This window comes from Helicoverpa armigera, chromosome 17 (genome assembly GCF_030705265.1).
Source record: "Helicoverpa armigera isolate CAAS_96S chromosome 17, ASM3070526v1, whole genome shotgun sequence".
NCBI classification, from domain to species: Eukaryota; Metazoa; Arthropoda; class Insecta; order Lepidoptera; family Noctuidae; genus Helicoverpa; species Helicoverpa armigera.
In genome coordinates this window covers 1,678,172-1,690,087 of record NC_087136.1, presented here as the reverse complement: position 1 = coordinate 1,690,087, position 11,916 = coordinate 1,678,172, and positions in this window count along the sequence as shown.

Genomic DNA, 11,916 nt, shown 5'->3' with positions numbered 1-11,916 from the left:
TGGAGCCTGCGAGTTGTTCGAAAGACATACCGCGGCCCTGGTACATAAAAGGCCTACGACGGAATACGTCGGTTTTTAGTCAGTAAGAGTCTGACACTCCCTCACCGCTGCTAACCCACAGCGGGAGGAGATTTGATGATTTTTGAAGTCGTTAAAAAAAAAGCTTTTCTGGAGCCATCTACAAGCTTTCACCAACCGTACCATCCGCGACCCGAATTCGAGCACAGAGATAAGAAGGAGCCAATAACGATCTTGGACTTCGACCACCTAGATAAAAAATAGACTATACTGATTTTTCAAATTGGACCAAGTAGCTAACTTTATAATATGTACTGCACTAGTATAGTTTTTTTTCGGATTCAAATTAATATAAAAAATTAAGCAATGGCAAAATTTAACTTTAAAAAAAATTCTTTTAAATTATGCCGAGCTAAAGGCATACCATCTTCGTGTAGGAACCCCGCAACCCTGAAACTATATCCTTGCACCTTTATTTGAAGAGGGTCTATATACTACTATTTAGATAAGTGTATTATATGAGTAACACCCAATCTTATTACTTATATGGAAATCTGAGAAGATGGCCGATGAAACTGTAAACGTTTTTAACCCTCGTTGATTAATATTAGATTTCAATAAGCGCTTATTTGTTAGAGGTATAATTTTCAGAGGATTCGTAAGATTTTAGAGTATGAGTAATTGACGTTGCACGTATTAATTTACGGGTAACAAGCTCAGTGTTTTGCTATTCTACTTCATTCCCGCGGACAATGCCGTGGGTGCAGCTCGTGGGTTTGTAAATTTTGTTAGAATTATAAGTGCTTTCGAAGAGATCTCTTTTACAAGCACTGAATTTAACTAAAGTGACAAAAAATCACATATACTTAGGTAGGTACATAGTAGTTAGTAGTTACTGTGAGTATCGCTTACAACAAAACAACGCAATATACTGTAGTATAGATACAAAACATGTATCTACCACACGTTCAAAACAAAATAAATCTGCCAAAAATGTCTCCCGAAAATCCACGCTCATAGTCACTGGAAGGCCGACTAGTGCCACATCTTCACAAGTGCGTTCCGAATCTTCATACATAATACATGCGGCACGATGAACCCAATAATATCGTGTATTGTTTGACAGAAGCCCTGTATTGTCTGATATTATGATAAACAGGACCTTCCCAGAGGACTAAAGCATATATTATAGGCTTTAAAGTTTTTTGGACTGGTTTTTAGAGATGTTGAAGAAAAAGGATAGGTTAGGTAGTAGGTCAAAGACTTTTTTTGAGAACTTTCAAGTTCTTTGTAACTGGACACTAATCTACTGAGCTTAAACGTAATTCGCCTATATATGATATGATTCTATACTACGTATTAGAGGTATATACTTACTACCAGAGATTCAAAAGTACCCATCAAAAGCACCATCGAGATTACCATATTTAATTTTAAGCATATCATACAATCAGCGACTTAAATACATACCAAAGTACGTACACATTAAAACGGGAAGGAATTACGTGAATTACGCGAATTTCTCAAGATCCCCGATTGTGTCGTCGCAAATATAGGACCGAAGCATCTCGGGCTGTAGGGCCTGTCTCCAAGATAAATTATCCTTAAGGACAATTTAACCTACTGCGGGAATGAGCACAATATTTATTACATTCGGTAGAACTGCTGGGTTTTTCTGGGTCTAGTCGTGTGTTTTTCAAGGCTTGAGTGTTAATGATGCGTTTAGAATGGCAGTAGGATTATTGTTTAAGTATCTGTAAGATGAATAGATTTAAGAGTTGTTTTGGAATAACCAAAAGGGTTTTTTTAGTATGCAGGAATAGCTACTAAGTGTGGTAAAACAATCCAGAATGATCATATTATGGTTGATGCAAGTTTTTTTTATGATGACCTGTAACTCACTGTATGTATATTTCGTGTTGTTCGTATGTGCACAGACGCTAAACATATGTAGTACCTACTAATAAAATCAAACAGTTCTTATTTTATTCACACTTTAAATCTTTTCATGGATGTGGAAGCTTAGAGCTCGACAGGCTGACTAAATCACCTAAAATCGTATACTACAACCTAATCCTAATTAGCTTTCCCACTAAATCAGGTAATTATGCAATTGGCCGGAAAATATACAAAGTCATAGGCTAATTGATTACAAACCCCCGCTGCGCCGGCACTCGCAAATCAAATAGATAGCGACAGATTTGCATAAAATTAAACTATAGCAACATGTTGCAGAAAATAGGCCAGAAGGTCATCTATCTAACCTTTTACCAACTATGATGGAGTCGGCTTTGAGACTAACCGTATGCAGTTTAGTAACAGTGTTCTATATGGAGCGACTGCCTATCCTACCTCCTCAACCGAGTTACTTGATAAGACTATTTGTCAGACTATCAAGCTTCTAACTGCACGTAGCTATTGTCAAGGATGTTCAATTGACAGCAGAGACCCACCAATCTAACGTGACATCTGAAACACGGAGGGTCACGTTATTCCACAGACTTGTAATTCATCCACAATCCGATCACACCAAGCATTGGTTAATCTCATGACCAACTGACCAATGCAGCTGTTTGCCATTTGATGTATCCTTATTATGTTACCAAAAACTCGAGTATAATCTACTTCAACCTTCTGCTCTCACCTACACAGTGCCACCTGTGTTTAGCTAGTGTCTAATTGTTGCTGTTAAGTGTGATGAATGGGGATCAACTTGGTGCTTTAGTCCGTGTAGTTTTTGGTTAATCTGCTACCCTAAACGTTGCTGATGTAATACCGATCCCGGAGACATAGTGTGTTGAACGCTTGAAGCTGGAGACTTGGAGATAACCTGGTTTAGGTATTAGGTGTTCGGGAGTTTATTGAAACAATGCAGCGTTGATAGCAGATTGTTGTAAGGAAGTGCAGCTTGGGTTTGAGGAGTTAGGGGGCTTTAAGTATCATGCGTGCTAGTTTAGTGAGGTTTAAATCTTTGTGAATATTTAGATTTTTTAAAGGAGGACATGCATATTTTTGTTGCACGTGTTGAGGGAATAATTCCTTTTTGGCATGGTTCATGTTCATGTAACAAAAAACATAATTGTAAATAAAATAATTTTACCTTTGAAGGCCTCATCGTCCTTAATTTCTAGGAGGAGGCTTACGTTCAGTGAAGGATGTTCTACGGCTGTGATGACAATGATGATACTTCTGAAACAAAGAAGCAAATGTTTTATGTAAAATTTTGTTTTGATGAAACCATTTTGAACACTAGGTAAAATTACAAACTTGCAGAACTTTTTAGAGAATTTTACTTGAATTAAAAACTAAAAGAAGACTGGCTTAGTTAGAGATTACTGTAACTAAAAAGTTTTGTGGCTCAGTCAGTGTCGGAATCAGGTGCACTATAAAGTTGCATAGCGGTTGCATAGTGCAGCCTTTTCTGTCTCGGAAGCTGTGTTACGTAACATTCATGCTCTATTTTATAAGGAATTCTTTAGAAATTAGGTAAAGGAAGCTTGTTTGTTAGGTAGGTACTCGTATGCTAGTCTGGTAAATTAGAATAAAAATGACAAATTCATTGTTATATTCATGTCAATGCCGAGATTATAAAAGGCAGTAATGATATCGGAACTTTTCAATTTTTTTCTCTTGACAATCAGCAATAAAGTCCAATAAAAAACATTAGACACTAAGTATACTTTCTTATCTCATTAAAGCAAGGAAGAGCTTTGTGTACCCATGTTTACCAAATAAATTGTACGCTTCTTGTAAAACACTGGTACTCAGCTGAATCCTGTTAGACTGGAAGCCGACCCCAACACAGTTGGGAACAGGCTTGGGAGCTGATGATGTTTAACAAATATATTATTCAGATTTTCCTGCAGATAACTTTGCGGCTAATTCTCAACTATTTCCAAAACAAAAAAAAACACTCCTAAAACGAAATACCCACTATAAAAATGCTCGAGTCATGGTGCAGGCTGCAGTCGTCTGCATCGGAAACGCCATTACGCGACTCACCGCGCGCTATCCTTAACAAATTGCATTACTTTCAATCCAACATGTCTCCGATATTTGTTGCTGTGATTTTTCTGTTTGACTAATCGTGTTTTATTGGAGTTATTGTTTTTTTTTTATATATCGTTTTCTGTCGTACACCTAATTATCTGTCATACTTGAGTTGAAATCGTAGGCTCATATCAACCCTACTATGTGATGCATCCGACAAAACTTACAATTAAGTAACAAATAGGATTACTAAATATAATGAAACTTACTACTCCACGCACAAAAAGTCATATGATAATCACATCAGTCTAGCAATTCCTGAATTGAGAGAGTCCAAACAAATAAACTCTTCAGCCGTATAATATGTGTACATGAAGATTTCTTTACCACACGAAACTCACCTCATTAGGCACTTCCCCCAAAACACAGGTAGCCAATAACACCCAGTTAATATAATAATTGACAGGATTAAACGTATATCATCTAATTACATATCGCATTAGGCGACCTGTCAACTAGATAAATTTGCCCGGCCCGCTGAAACGCACATCAATTATTAATTGCGACAAAGATAATTAGTTATTTAACGAATAACATGTGTCTATTTTGGTGTGCACCTAATTAATGTAATTGATTGTTGAGTTGATTAGTTCTTGTGTCTTATGAGCGCCTAGTACTTTGTCAGTGATGATGAAGCGGTTTTGGGATTCGAAATACAGGTATTACATGCTATTTATTATTTTTTGTTAAAATCGTAAAAAAATATAATTGAATAATGTAATTTAAAGGTATTATTAAAGGTACATATTTCCGCGTCCCGAGATAACTGTAACTGATTCTCATAGCTGCATGGTGACAAAAATTCTGTTTTAAAATGCAAAACAACTCTTTCTTTGCATTTTCGAAACACGTGCCTGGAGACATGTAGAGAAAAAAAACCTTTAAATATTTTAAATATTTTTCTTTATGCTTTTCATAAGTTGAAGAGACTTTATTTCATGAGCTAAATAAATCACATATTCCTTAAAAACTATGAACGAATGTTATGGTTAATTTTAATAGTATTCGAGGTTGGATTTACTGCTAGAAAATGAAATTAAAAAGCTGAGGGCTGCACTGAATAATTTCAAAATGCTGTTTAAAAGTTTCTGTGACGCAAAATTGTGATGTTCCGCGAGCTTTTTTAATTGAATAATATTTTTTTATTTGTTGTTGCACAGTTTTTAGCATAGGAAATTAGTCTATTCAGACATCGTGAGTGTGAATTTGGACGTATTGTCTGAGGGATGGTCAGCTTTTCGTTTATGCTTGAGTAATTACATGCATTTTTCCTTTAAATTATATTTTAGTATTCCAATTCATTCATCCAAGCTGATTCATTCTTTGGATATTTATTCAAAAAACTAGATTGAAAAAAAAATTGCTACAGAAGAAATAAATATAAGTCATCAAATATATTCTGTAGTCAAATAATCGCTTGTGATAAACATCAAGAACCAGTTGCTTAAAATAAAAATTAATACGATTTACAAAACACATTCGACTGCCAATGTTTTCATGATTTTTTTGGTACTGTTGCATATTATTTGGCATGTTTCTTTTTACACGCTTTTTTTATTATAATAATAGATATATATACTAATAGATATAATAATATTCCTGTTTCAATGTATTATTTACTGTATAAATAACAACCGAAATAAGATTTCCGAAAGATTCGGTGTAACCGTAAGCTACACATTGAGCGATTTTAGAAAAAGTGACGTAGTACTCCTTGAAAGCGCAAGACCAGCTTGGCGTCTAAATTAAACTCCTTTAAATCTTGTCTTTCTAATTCGGTCTCGTTGCTCATCCCAGAAGCGTGTATGTCACGACAGTTAGTTGCATTCTCTTGATGATAATATATATGCACTAGTACTACTGACATGCTGTGTTTGCAATTTAAGCCGTGAGACCGCAATGCGGGTTCCTGGCGTACTTAAAACTCAGTGTGAGATGTTTTCTCTGATTTATGCTTCGTACACGGATTTTTGACTATTTATAGTGCTTGGCTTGTTATTTTCATCGTGGCTGTGGGGAGCCGCATCTGGTTATAGTGGAACAGACATTGTTTTTACTGGGAATGCATAATATTGCAGTGTGGCTATCCATTATTCTTTTCAAATGAACTGTGTTAGAGTATTGGAGTGTTTTTGAAATTTTATAGGTTTGAAAATAGAATATTTACAAACAACGCGTATTTCATTAAAGCATAAACCAAAAACCAAATCTTTTTAAATCATCAATGTGCATAAATAAGTCTCAAAAGTAATTTTATTTTTTGTTATTTGTCCTTGACCTATCCTATAACGCCTCACACTTTCGATTCAGCTGGTGATTAATTAAGCAAAATATAACTTATAATAATTTAATTTAATATGAACTAACCTCCCACTCAGAGACATTTAATGATTACTTAAGCCATTCCTTAGTGAAGGATTTGTATGATATTCCGTCACTAAGGAGTGACTTAAAAAATCATTAAATGTCTCTGAGTGGGGAGGTCTGAGTGGGGAGGTAAGTCTTTAACTTTATAATATTTATATTTTTAAATTAAATTGTTTACAGCAGAATTCTTTTATTTTTTATTTTTTTCATGACAGAAGATCTTACACTACACGAATTAACCCAAGAAAGTGTAAAACTAGCATTCCTGTTATACCCTCTCAATTTTACATCCTCGGCGTTTATGTAACGTAAGTTCTACTCCCCAAACATAGTTAGAGACCCTTTCTGTAGCAACTTCCCGACGGATAAGCAGCTGACAATGTTTATCGACTGTTACAAACTTGGGAACTTGCCTAGCATAATTATATCGCATTAATTTAGAAATCTGAGTACACAACGTTTTAGCATAACAAATTTTGTTTTAGTAAATAGGTGTTGGATACTTTAATAATGTGGAAAGTGGAGTGTTTTTTGTTTAGAATGGTTGCTGGTTTTCTTTTCATAATTTTATTACTTCGACTGTGGTCACAGAACACTATACCTACTAGTAATTTTAATAATTTCTGTCTTGCGCAATGGTATTCTACTCCAAAAACTATAGTAAAGTGCGAAAAGTTAATGATCAACTAAAACTTTGGCATTAAAACATGAAAGCGTCATCAAAAATTGTGATCAAAGAGCCAATAAATAGTTTTATAGCAGCTCTTCATCACTCTTCGACCAAAATACATGCACTGGCAATAAAACGGTAACACACGAAGTGAACTCGGCAAACATGCTTAAATACACTGGCGTGCAAAAGTTTCGCCAATTACCAAGTCGGGAATTTTGCGAAACTCGATTCTACAAGTCGAAGATCGAACCGCTCCTTAGCTGTAATTAGGCAAACGCTAAAGACGGGCACAAACACAGCGTTTGACGCTATTTGAGTATCAAACTTTAGTGCAACGTACAACTTTGTATTGCACACGGGTGTATATTGAATTAATCATTGAAATGCATTTAACGCGGTGCATTTGTTGGTGTTTAAGTAATCACATTTGAATAGTGAATGTAGATCTAAATGCTGGATAACGGGATTATTACAGTTGTATACATATTTTGCACTAATTACAGTCCCTTGATAACGATTTTTTTTAGTGGCAGTGAAGATTTGGATATACTTACTATGCATAGACCTACAAACTCCTTTCTATTAATAAATGTAACCAGCTGTACAACAATAAGTATGTAACTGAAATCTGCGCCACTACTTCAATCCCAAAAGTGCTTTACCATTAGTTAATTAAGACTACCCAATTTCTGATTACTACAAACCGTTTTTTATAAGTAGATTCAAAATCGAAGAATCTTCTCGAATAATATTTACAACGACTTTAATTTACAGTAACGGACAAAAAAACCAACCACCCATCGACGTTCTTTCAAAATGATTCTTGAAAAACGCGTAGTATGAAGCAACCCTTAGATCCTTAACAAAGTCGTGTGTTATTCATGAGCCAGGTGGCTCCTATGTGCTACACTTTTTGTATGTATAATTTTATTTTACGCCTGCTTCGCTGCCGTAATTTCGCTGTATTTAAATGAGCGTATATTTTTGTTCAGTATATATTTTGGATTCATTATAATTTCCTGCTTATGTTCGCTAGTTTGGAGTTTGTCTTTTTTTCTTGGAGATAAGAGGTTTTTGTCGTGGAGTGATGAAGTAGATTTATTTTTTAAGACTTTTTATTTCATAAATGTATGTTTATGAAACTCATGCAACAGGTGCAGGTATAAAGCAATAACAAAAATACTGTAATTAATTTTGGCAAGCGGTAGTAGGTAATCAGTTAATCTCTCTTGGACTAAGTAGGTATTAAATTAATCAAAGTATTGAATTTTTCAACTAGTTGTGTTAAAAATAAACTTTCATACCTACTTACAATTTCAAAAACACAAAACAACAAAAACAAAGACGATCTCCAAAAACGCTGAACATAATTTCAATACCAAATCCACGTAAAGGTGTGCCCACACCATAAACATATCGATACAAGTATCGCGTTTATTACTATGCTCTTTCATGCATAAAACAGTAGCCAAAAACTAATAAGAGTTAGTCGCACCTTGACAAGGGCCCGTGATATTATGATAAATAGAGAACCCTCGTCAGATGCTTGAAACGGAACGTTGTGCGAATCCTGTGCGTTGGATGTGGTAGAATAAAATTGAGATTGTTTTTTTTATTTACACAGGTGGAAAAATGTTCTATGTTATTTTTTCAAAAGTGAGGTAACTGTCCTGATAGATGCAGCTTTTGATTTGTACTTTTAAACTGCCAGCTGAGTCTAGCTTCCTGATTACCTATTAATACTTCTATAGGTACTACTATACAGAGGATTTTTGTTTGTTTGGACTCTAATGGCTCCGAAACCTCCGATCCGATTTGGAAAATTCTTTTACTGTTGGGAAGCTACAGTCTTCTCGAGTGACTTGGGCTATATTTTATCCCGGTGTGGGCAGAAGTTCCCACAGGACGCAAATGAAACCGCGGGAAAACATTTAGTTGACAATTGAACATTACTAAAACTGTAAAACGTAAGTGTACTAACATTACATTACTATCGATTGAGACAGAACATTGTCACCCCTAACATTTTAAAGTACGTATATTATGCATGACGGTATCTCCTCATACATTCGAAACACGTATTCTATTAGTAGTAAAAATCAAATGGATAGCATACACATACAATAGGTGTATTTATAAACATCTTGCATACAACGTTAGAACTTTTGCTAAGTAAAGAAAGTGGTAGAAAAAAGAACGTTGCTTCTTTAATTCCCAGAAGACATATAAAAAGTGTTCTTCTAAAAATAAATTCAGTGAGACTTATTAGAATATTCGTTGCTCTAAGGCGTGGGTTTACAGAAACTATAGTGGGTGAAGATTAAAACGTGAATAATATATAGGGAGCGTTCGTGAATGAATTTGAAGAGCACGTAAATAAAAATATTGACGCGCTGTCATCTTTGCACGGTATTGGTTTTTGGGGTTTGCAGATGCTCAGTTGGTTTTTATAGGTAATAATTTTGAAGTAACTAGATGTGCATTTTGTAACGTGCCAATGAATAAAATAATAAATATCCAAAGAACTTAATTGAGTTTTTCTTTGAAACAAAAGATAAAAGGTTTAATTTAGGCGGAAGACTTTCAGGTTTTTTTCTAGACAAAGGCATTTAATTTTATTCTTGAATATTCTGAAAAATAAATCAAGCAAGAAATAAAAATACACATCTTGTCCTGACAACTGAAAAACTAATAAGAAATAATTAAACAACGTCACACATACAACGTGGAAACGACGCAATTTTGGTCGACCTTCGAAAATTTCACTATAATTCCTAAACAAAATATTATCCAAAAAGCTCTTGAAACAAGCTACTTAAAGTATCAAAAGCCGATCTTGCTTATAATATCGTATATCTAGCCGACATAGGGACACGTTACAACTCGATACCCACATAGGGACCCCAATCGGCCTGAAACATTAAACCCTAGGTCAGAGAGAAGGTTCGCAATAAAAATGTGCTTTATTTTACAGGTACCGATGCTTTTAGCTAGGACCTTGATCAATGAGTAACAGGATGAATGGAATATTACGTGAGTTCTCTATCAATGTGTAAACATTTCGATTTGCAGTTACGTAAGTCAATATCTTTTCATGTCAGTTGCAGTGTTTCGTTTTGACAGGTCAATAACATCACCTGAATAGGGATAGTTAAAATAAGGAAAATATTTTTAAATAAATAAATACCTGTTATAACGTGCGTCGATTTCGATTTAAATACCAATATAATAGAAGGTAAAATTAGATATGTGTCCTGGAGTGGACGAAAATATGGAGTTTTTTTACATACATAAAGCTAGGATATGATTTTTGTTGCTGATGAGTTCTTACAATAGATCTATTATAACAGAACAGAAAGAAGAATGTTTTCCAAAGTTACAACATAAATGTAAGATCTAGCCAAATTTTCAGCATTACAAATTCAAATAAGTGCAACTGTCAACGTTCCTACAAATAAGACATTCTTGTTAGGCGTAATTCAAAATGTAGATACGGGTACCGCAATGCAGCATCTTCTCAAACTTAGCTACAATACTGCCTACCCACTGGGACCGTTGTGTTAATTAATTGTAGCAGGCACAAATGAACATTTTTGAATTATTCGAAGATTGGGTTAATTTATTTGGCCGGCAGTGTAATAAAACTGTGTTATTATGTTGATTCCGTTTTTATAGCTGAGCTAATAAGTTCTAAAAATGTATGTGGTTTAGAATTTGTCGCAGGATTTTATGGATAATAGTACGGATCACGCCGTGAAGTCAAACGGACAAGCCTTTTACTTACAAATTCAAATTACGTAGGCACATGATGTGACATGATAAATAAACAGGGTTACGGGGTAAAAAACAAACACAATAAATATTACTTATAATCGTATTTTTTCGGGATTTATTGGGATAAACTGTCGAATACGAAATAAAAGGCGTACGAAGGGCCTTTGCCTCTCAGTCCTCGTCTCCACAACAAATAAAAATAAATCCTATATTTTACTACGCAATCAAAACATAATCTTGGAATTCGAAAACACACTAAACCTTGGAGTCCATAAAGCCGACACTGTCGAGTCAATTCCGACGCGACAAAAACGTAACGACAATTCTACATTTGAAAAATGCGAAAACTTTTTCGTTTAAGTTTGCAAAGTCCCGCGTTTTATGTTCACATTACCGACAAACCTTTTTGGTGCTCAACCCGGTAGGTACGTATTTCCAGGCATCTTACTTTCAGTCTCAACGAATTTTATACGGTTGAACTATAAAATTTCTAATTTTGAGGGTGACTGATTCATTTTGATATCTCTTCCGCAGTGCTGCCATCCTGGTAGACGCAATAATTTGAGTTGAGTTTACTTTCAGTTTTACTACTTGAGCCAAAATCCTAAAAATGTTAATTACGTAAAATACTGTTTCCGTATAATTTGTAGAGCAACTATATTTTACATTTCTGCCTAAATAAGTATGTCCGTGAATACATTTGCGTCGGCAATGTTAGTATATTCGTGTCAAGTGCTCTACTAAGTCATTCAGCGCCACGTACTTTTCGCCGTGAAAGGCCTACATTTATTACAGCTGCGTTACTTCCGTCAACCCGGCCTATCTAAACACGCAGGCCGTCGTAACATTTGAAATTTAATTGGTCGCAGCGCCATCTATTATTTCTAGCGGGGCACTAAACATTTACAAGGGATGAATGGACTAGCACGCATGCGTACTACGCATCGATCCGACGTACCTCTGTAAATATTCTATTCAGCGACAAAAAATCGCAGACTACGTAATATTTCTGAAATCTCTATAGTTCTTACGAT